The sequence below is a fragment of the Hemitrygon akajei genome, chromosome 6 (assembly GCF_048418815.1).
Source record: "Hemitrygon akajei chromosome 6, sHemAka1.3, whole genome shotgun sequence".
Classification (NCBI taxonomy): Eukaryota; Metazoa; Chordata; class Chondrichthyes; order Myliobatiformes; family Dasyatidae; genus Hemitrygon; species Hemitrygon akajei.
In genome coordinates this window covers 182,869,520-182,878,416 of record NC_133129.1, presented here as the reverse complement: position 1 = coordinate 182,878,416, position 8,897 = coordinate 182,869,520, and the positions used below count along the sequence as shown (strand labels likewise).

General features: G+C 44.0%; 1 long non-coding RNA gene across 1 annotated transcript; it reads left to right on the top strand.

Moving 5' to 3' along the window:
- The first annotated feature begins 5,577 nt into the window (after nucleotides 1-5,577).
- On the top strand, nucleotides 5,578-8,693 carry LOC140728781 (uncharacterized). Its single transcript, XR_012099186.1, has 3 exons — nucleotides 5,578-5,629; nucleotides 8,283-8,501; nucleotides 8,600-8,693. It is a non-coding gene; the product is annotated as an uncharacterized lncRNA (long non-coding RNA).
- The last annotated feature ends 204 nt before the right edge of the window (nucleotides 8,694-8,897 follow it).

Sequence of the window (8,897 nt, the reverse complement as noted above, 5' to 3'; positions counted from 1 at the left end):
GGACAGCACAGATGCATGGTCAGTAGGGCTGTGGCTGCACCGTGCCAGACACTTGCATTCAGTTCCACCCCTGGCCACTCTCTGTGCGGAGTCTGCATGATTTTTACTCCAGTTTCCACCTGCATCGCAAAGATCGGATCGGTAAGTTAACTGGCTGCTGTAAATTGCCCCATGTGTGTTGAGTGATAGAATCTGCGTGGACTTGATGGGAGTGTGGAAAGAATTGAAATATGATTAAAGACAAAATGATTATTTTTAAGTGATTAGCTTCATTTGTCGAAAGTACATTGAAACCCTAATCTGTACGTCTTTGGAATGTGGGAGGAACCTGGAGCACCTGAAGGAAACCCACATGGCCACAAGGAGAAGATACGAACTCCTTACAGACAGTGGGTGGGAATTGAACCCTGGTTGCTGTAAAGCATTAGGCTCGATGTTACATTATCCTGCTGTCTCTCTGCTGCTGTGCTGGCCCTACTAAGGTGCCATCCACTACTGTATTATGGACATGACAATGACCATAATGTAGGATTGGTGCAAATGGGTTGTTGATGGTCAGTGTGCCTTGGGAGCTGCTCCTCAAGGCTGTTGGATCCTGATGTTTTTAATCCAAGGTTCTTTCAGAAGTCAGGAAAGAGGCACAAATTGTTGCTTTGTAATAATATTTTTAAGTGTTAATAGAACAAAGAGAGTTGAAACGGACAGTAACAGGAGCAGGGCTAGTGAGTGAAGGGAGAGAGAAGCAAAAAACTTGGTGGAGTCTTATAATGTTTCAGGCAATTTTGCAGATAAGAGTCAGCCAATGAGAAAGCTCCTATTTAAATAATGCAACAGCAGAGAAGCTTCCAGAGCTTTCCAGAATGATACAAGGAAATGTAACCACTAGGGGACACAGTAAACAATTACATATGCATACTGTGACCACTAGGGGGCACACTGAACAATTGCATATACACACTGTGACCACTAGGGGACACACTGCCCAATTGCATATACACACTGTGACCACTAGGAGACACACTGAACAATTGCATATACACACTGTGACCACTAGGGGACACATGGACAAATGCATATACACACTGTGACCACTAGGGGACACACTGAACAATTGCAAATACACACTGTGACCACTAGGGGACACACTGACCAATTACATATACACACTGTGACCACTAGGGGACACACTGACCAATTACATATACACACTGTGACCACTAGGGGGACACACTGACCAATTGCATATACACACTGTGACCACTAGGGGACACACTGAACAATTGCAAATACACACTGTGACCATTAGGAAGCATATTAAACAGTTATATTATTTATATACATATATAACTGTTTAGCATACTTCCTAGTGGTCAGTATTTTTTATACATAAAGTTGTTATTTTCTATTCAGCTTAACAACCAATTATCTGCTAGTATTTTAATGACTACTTATATACAAAGTATAGCTGAAAAGAAAATAACATTAAAGTCTAATTCAAAATAGGTCAACGCCCAAAGGAATCAGAAACTGAAACAGGAAATGGTGGAAACACTCAGCTGATTGGACAGCCTCTGTGGAGAGTGAGAGAGAAAGAGAGAGAGAGAGAGAGAGAGAGAGAGAGAGAGAGAGAGAGAGAGAGAGAGAGAGAGAGAGAGAGAGAGAGAGAGAGAGAGAGAGAGAGAGAGAGAGAGAGAGAGAGAGAGAGAGAGAGAGAGAGACAGGGTTAATATTTCAAGTGGGACACCCAAGTGTCTGTACCTTACCCTTACTCCAGGCATCCTCGTGGGCAAACAACATCTTCTCAGACTCCTAAGAAGGATATAGACTGACAGATTTCTTAATCAGCACATCTGTGTGGAGGAACCAGAGCAGGTTGGTGATATAGTAACCATGGGGCATTGTGTTGGAGATATGGATGGCTGTTATCATGTATTTATCCAGTTTTCACTGAAATTCACCCTCGCTGCTTCTCCTGTTTCCCTCCCAGTGTGAATGAATCCACAATACAGCCAAAATGTACAGCAGCAAGACACAGCCAGAATTTCAGTTGATGACGAGGAGACGTACAGGAGCAAGATCGATCAGCTGGTTGAGTGGTGTCGCAGCAACAACCTTGCACTCAATGTCAGTAAGACCAAAGAATTGATAGTGGACTTCAGGAAGGGGAAATCAAGGGAACACACACCAGTCCTCAGAGGGACCAGATTGGAAAGGGTGAGCAGTTTCAAGTTCCTGGGTGTCAACATCTCTGAAGATCTATCCTGGGCCCAGTGTATTGATGCAGTTACAAAGAAGGCACAACAGTGACTATATTTCATTAGGAGTTTGAGGAAGCATTGGTATGTCACCAGAGGCATTCGCAGGTTTCTACAGATACACCGTGGAGAGCATTCAAATTGGTTGCAATTCCATCTGATGTGGAGGGGCCACTGCACAGGATCAGAAGAAGGTGCGGAAATCTAAAATCAGTCAGCTCCATCGTGGATCAGCCAGGACATCTTCTAAAAGCGATGACTCAGAAAGGCATCATTAAGGACCCCCGTCACCCAGGATACACTCTCTTCTCATTGCTGCAGTCAAGGAGGAGGTACAGGGGAATGAAGGCACACACTCAGCAATTCAGGAACAGCTTCTTCTCCTCCGCCATCAGATTTCTGTATGGACAATGAACCTATGAACACTACCTCACCACTTTTCCCCTTGTTCAAATATCTATTTCTTATTGTAATTTAGTTTTTATTCTTATGTATTGCACTGTTCTGCTGCTGCAAACTAACAAATATCATGACATGCCAGTGATATTAAATCTGATTCTGATTGACTCTGTTTCTGAATAATAAACATCTCTCCTCATTGAAATGTTATGTGAAAAGCAAAGTCAAAGGGAATTTATTATCAAAGTACAGATATTTAATTATTTTTCAGAGATACAGCATAAAACTGGTCCGCCCAACTCAACTTGCCATACTGCCCAGTAACCTATAATTAACCCTAGCCTAATTAAAGGACATCTTACAATAATCAATTAACCTACCAACTGGAGTAACCCTCTCACCGTAGGCTCATAATGGATTAGCTATTACTGTGAAAACAAACTAACAGCAAGATAATGTGACAATGCATGAGGAATAATGATGAAAAGGCCATTTCCAATAAATGTCTAGGGTAAATATGATCTGGGTAGGCACAAGCATAAAAGTTTGATTGTCCCTTTAAGGGAAAATGAGGCCCTCCCTTATCTGAACACCTACACACCCATGCAAAATTACCACTCACCAAGAAGTAATAATTTAGCTCACACCAGCATAATCTTAGATTAAAATTGTGTATGACAAAGCATTTTAAACTATAACAAACACAATAAAGAAAAGGGCCCATTACACTTATATTAATTAGCCTATAGTGTGTACATTATAATTGGAGCTCTTCGTCTGTACGTCCTTTGTCAAACCAACATCTGCATGAGGACATTCCAACAGTCTACCTCTCCTTCCAAATGAGTTCATGTTCTTCTATGTTTGTTGTCCTTTTCGATTTTCCTTCATTCGCACTCCTGTACTCTCTCCAGAAAATGGCTACCTCCAAACCCTAGGGACTGTTCCAGGGAATCTTATAAGACAAAATGTTAACAAGACATATCCTATTGGCTAATTTAACAAACCTAACTTATCAATAAACTGAATTACTTGATTGTATAATGCAATTAAAGGAACACCAATTTTGGGAAAATCTGCAGAAAATAAAATTCCCAACACCATAACTGTATTAATGAAATAAAGCATAGTCTTAAACCAAGGCTATTTCTTTATTTTGCGGGAGGAAACTGGATCACCCGAAGGAAACCCACACAATCACTGTGAGAACGTACAAACTCCTTACAGATGGCACTGAAATTAAACTCTGTACTCTGATGTCCTGAGTTGTACTAGTGTCACACTAACTATTACACTATATGTCACCATATACAACCTTGAGCTTCATTTTCTTGCAGGCACTTACAGGAAAATAAAGGAGTAACAGTAGAGTCTATAAAAAATTATGCATAATAAAGACTGATGAACGACAGTGTTCAGAACTTCCTTCATTGTGTCAGTAGCTTCTTCTCAGTTTTCACTACTGTCAGTCTTGCCAGTCCCAGGTGGAGACCCAGGAATACTGTCAAACTCAAATGTAGAAGGGTTCTTCATTGCTGTTTCTGTAACAGTTTTGTTTTATCGGTCAGGGTTGTTGGCCCTGAGCTGAACCCCTGAACCTGGAGGACCGGTGGACCACTCTTAGTCTGGCCTCTACCCTTTGACCTGTTTGGCATGGGTGACCCTGCCAAGAGCCAAAGTACAAAGCCCTGACTCCAGCCAACACAGCTCTCTGGGTGTTTGAAACACGCAAGCTTCGAAGTCACAACAAGGTTGTGGTCCTCTTGGAGGTCTACTGTGAATGCCTGCAAGAAAATGCGTCTCAGGTTTGTATATGGTGACATATACGTGCTTTGATAATACAGTTACTTTGAACTTTGCATGCAGCCGTGTTCATAAGAAGCTTTCCACACAACCTCAGAAGCAATAAATATGAGGGGTGATTGATAAGGTCGTGGCCTAAGGTAGGAGATGAGTTATTAACTTCAAACTTTCTGCATTTTCACTCAAAGAATGAACTGCACGTGCATGTAACGAGAGCTGTATAACTCATTTCCTTCTATCTTAGGCCACGAACTTATCAATCACCCCTGCTGTGGACCACCTGGAGGGCCAAGACGCTCTTGTTACATACACGTGCAGTTCAACTCTTTGAGTGATAATGCACAAAGTTTGAAATTAATAATTCATATCCTTCTACTTTAGGCCACAAACGTATCAATCACCCCTACTGTGGACTACTTCTACAAAGAAGGGATCTGTATGCTCCACGACTGCTGGAGTAAAGTGTGTAAATGTGGGGGGGGGACGGACTATGTTGAAAAATAAATGTGCTAGGTTTTCTAAAATTGACTCCTTCTACCTTAGGCCACGAACTTATCAATCACCCCTCATACTTTGGATGTTTCTTTCAGTGAAAACAAATCTGATTCTGAACATACAGAACATACATTATGCATGAATTATATTTAAATTATGCAAGGCAGGGAAGAAAATGACAGCAAAACAAGACATTAGTGCAAAACTTTATGAATGTTTAATCAATTTATGGATTGAATTCTGTGGAACAATCTTTTGCAGAATGCAGGATATTTTGCTCTCAGTAGAAGGGTCAGATACATTGCTTTCAAAACAGACTCTTTTGGTTTGAGCCACACAGGGAGACAAGACATTTGCCAAGTTCACTGAACAAGCTGAGCAGTTTAACTGTCCTAACCCCAGACCCTTATCTAATGATACATGTTTAACTGCTGGAATCGCAGATGCCTGAAACTGTAGAGTTTGTGGCAGGCTTTAGGAGCCTTACTGCCATTTGTAGGCGCAGCGGGGGTTAAGTTGAGTTCTGAGGGATTGCAGAGCACGAGAAAGATGACACACCATTGCTGAGTTCCTCCAGCAGAATGTTTGCTGCTCCAGATTCTTGGCTCTGAAGTCTCTGACATCACCGTGTGAGATCTATGCTGCACATAGTCAGGGAGTCCGGAGGCCCCATTTCTGTGAGTCTGCAGCCAAGTTCTGGAGGCCCAGAGAAGGCCTTTCCTGGGGTTAGAAATGTGTGTGTGTGTGTGTGTGTGTGTGTGTGTGTGTGTGTGTGTGTGTGTGTGTGTGTGTGTGTGTGTGTGTGTGTGTGTGTGTGTGTGTGTGAGTGCGTGTGTGTGTGTGTGTGTGTGTGTGTGTGTGTGTGTGTGTGTGTGTGTGTGTGTGTAAGAGGCTTCTTTTGTTCTGTAGTGTTTATCATTCTGCCAAGCATTGTGGGAATGCTACACTGGTGACGGAATGTGTGCCAGACCAGCAGACTCTTGTGTGTGTAGTTAATGGGAATGACATACTTCAAGAGGTAATTGAGGGGTAATAACTGTTCCTAAACCTGTAGAACCTGTACCTCCTTCCTGAGGGCATGTCCTTGATGATGGATGTTACTTTCTTGTGGCAGTGCTCCTTGTAAATGTGTTCAATGGTGTGGAGAGCACTTTCTGTGATGGACTAAAGTTTCATACCCTGCAACATGGCTACCCTACTCTTACATTCAACACCCTTACCAATGAAGCAAGCGCCCCATTGTTTTCTTTACCACCTTGTGTAGCCTCTTTCCAAGGTACGTTCATCTATCAAAAGTGAACCATGTTCATAACAAGAAATCTAAACACAGTGCAAAATATTCTTAGTGTCATACACAGTATGTGCTGGAGACCTTTCCCCATTTCCTTTCCAGTCCCGATGAAGGGTCTTGGCCGAAAATGCCAGCTGCTTATTCCCGTCTATGGATGCTGCCTGACCTGCCGAGCTCCTCCAGCACATTGTGTGTATTGCTCTAGACTTCCAGCATCTGCAGTACCTGTTGTGTCCATTCTTTGTGTCATGTGGCCAATAGCACCTTCACACCATTCGTCACAACAGGCAGAATATACCAGTGGCAACCCGGTTCAATTAAACTTCCCATTCCCATTCTGAGATGTCTGTCCATGACCTCCTCTACTGCCACGATGGGACCACTCTCAGAGTGGGGTGGTCAACACGTCATATTCCATCTGGGTAGCCTTTAACCTGACGGCATGGATGTTGATTTCTCCAACTTCTCTTCATCTCCTTATGGTTCCCCTCCTCCTTCCTTTTCTCCCATGGTCCATTCTCCTCTCCTATCACATTCCTTCTTCTTCAGCTCTTTACCTCTTCCATCTATCCCTTCCCAGCTTCTCACTTCATCCCCTTCCTCCCTCTTCCCACCTTGTTATTCTGACTTCTTCCCCCTTCTTCCTCAGCCCAAAACATTGACTTTTATTCCCCTCCGTAGATGCTGGCTAGTTTGTTAAGTTTTTTCAGCACTTTTGTGTGCGCTATTCAATATTTCCAGTTTTCTGCACAATCTCTTGTGTTTATAAGTATTAACGCTTTTTAAAACTATAGCACTGTTGCCATTCCTGTGGCCCCCTAGGGTATTCTACCTTTTCAATGTCTGAGGGTCTTCCCCACTCAACTCAACCCCATCCATATGCCGTGACAGAAGAAGCCCAGACTGTGATCTTTCCATTCAGAGCCTTTGCTTTGGCTACACCAAGCTTCAGTGCGTCCCTCAGCACGTACTCCAGCAGCCTGGACTGTGCCGTCCAGCAGCATTCCCTCACAGACATCGCAATGTGCTGGCGGACCTTTGGGTTCAGCAGACCAAAGGGGCTTATTCACCAAGTTGATGATTCCTAGGTGTCTGTCTCAGTCTGTGCTCTGGGGAGGCCCTTTGTTGGTCAGGATCAACCATGGATCCTATCTGTCAGTCAATACACAAGCCAGGGCTGTATAATATGGAGAGCAAGCAGGCTCTCCCTCTCCACACAGCTACAAATCCAAAGGAACTGCAGAGACCGATGCAGTTTGGCACCACAGTGTTGCAGGAGTTGCCAGTCAGCATTGAACTCAATGTAGGACTGCCTGAGCGATTTCAGCTCTGGATTTTATGAATATTGCAGTAGTGTGCAGTCGAAGACAATAAACCTGTCTTCCGCCGAGCGAATACAGGAGGGCAGCACCGACAGCAGCGTGGATTCTGTGCCACACTGCCCCAACTCCAACGCCCCTCTCCTGGGTGGCTGCAAGCAGGCGACTCCTCGACTCGAGGTCTAATCCACGCCATGACTGAGGCCACGTGGCTCCCCTGCCGTTGCTTCCGCTCATGAACCGATGAATTGGACTTGCAGCATTCCACATTGCCAATGTCCAAGAGCATCTTGCACTCACAAGAAAAGCTCTTGCTTTTGACGGCACACCTCCTTCACACACCTTTTCCAACGCGTCTCTCTGGCAGGTGGCAACGCGATCCGCACAGTCCAGCTCTTCAGCTCCTACACCAACTCGCTGGCGGGGTAGGCCTGCTGTACTTTAAGATCTTAGTGATGGATGCTACTTCCTTACGTTAGCGCTCCATGTAGATGTGCTCAGTGGTGGGGTGGGCTTTACCACAAAAGTCAGTCACATCTTGAGAACCCTCTGAATCTAATGATTGCTAAATTAGGCTCCTTGAGTGTTTCAACTGTGATGAAGTGTGTTTAGGAGGAAATTCCTTTGCTGATCAATTTATCAATAAGACATCTTGTGTTACAAAGTGCTTCAGACATGGGTAATGAGATTGTGAAGAATTGAGCGATATCTCATTTACAGATGGATGTCGCCTTCTTAGGGCACCCCGGGGTGCCTTGATGGCGGAGCGAATTACGCCCGTGAGGCAGCTGGCTGTCTACAATCCTCTGCATCTTCTTTTGATCCGGTGCATTGCAGTCTCCATACCAGACGGTGACGTAACCAGTCAGAACGCTCTCCATCGTAGAGATCTCCAAGAGTCTTCGGTGACATACCAAATCTCCTCAAACTCCAAATGAGGTAGAGTACAATTGTCAGACAACTGTTTTGTCAGTATTTGATGCAAAAAGTATATTTCACTGTGTGTTTTGATTTTTCAATGTACATGTGACAAACAGGGCTGAATTTTCTCAGACAACACACACGAAATGCTGGTGGAATGCAGCAGGCCATTAGGGAGAAGTACAGTCGGCATTTCAGGCTGAGACCCTTCGTCAGGACTAACTGAAAGAAAAGGTAAACATCTTTAGAGCCGCTAGCATGCCTACTTCATGATTATATCAAAATGTTGGACCCAGGATAGATCATCAGAGATATTGATGACCAGGAACTTGAAGCTGCTCACCCTATCCACCACTGACACCCTAAGTCCAGCTGCTGACATGTCTCTCACTATTGGGGACATCCCTCTTTGTG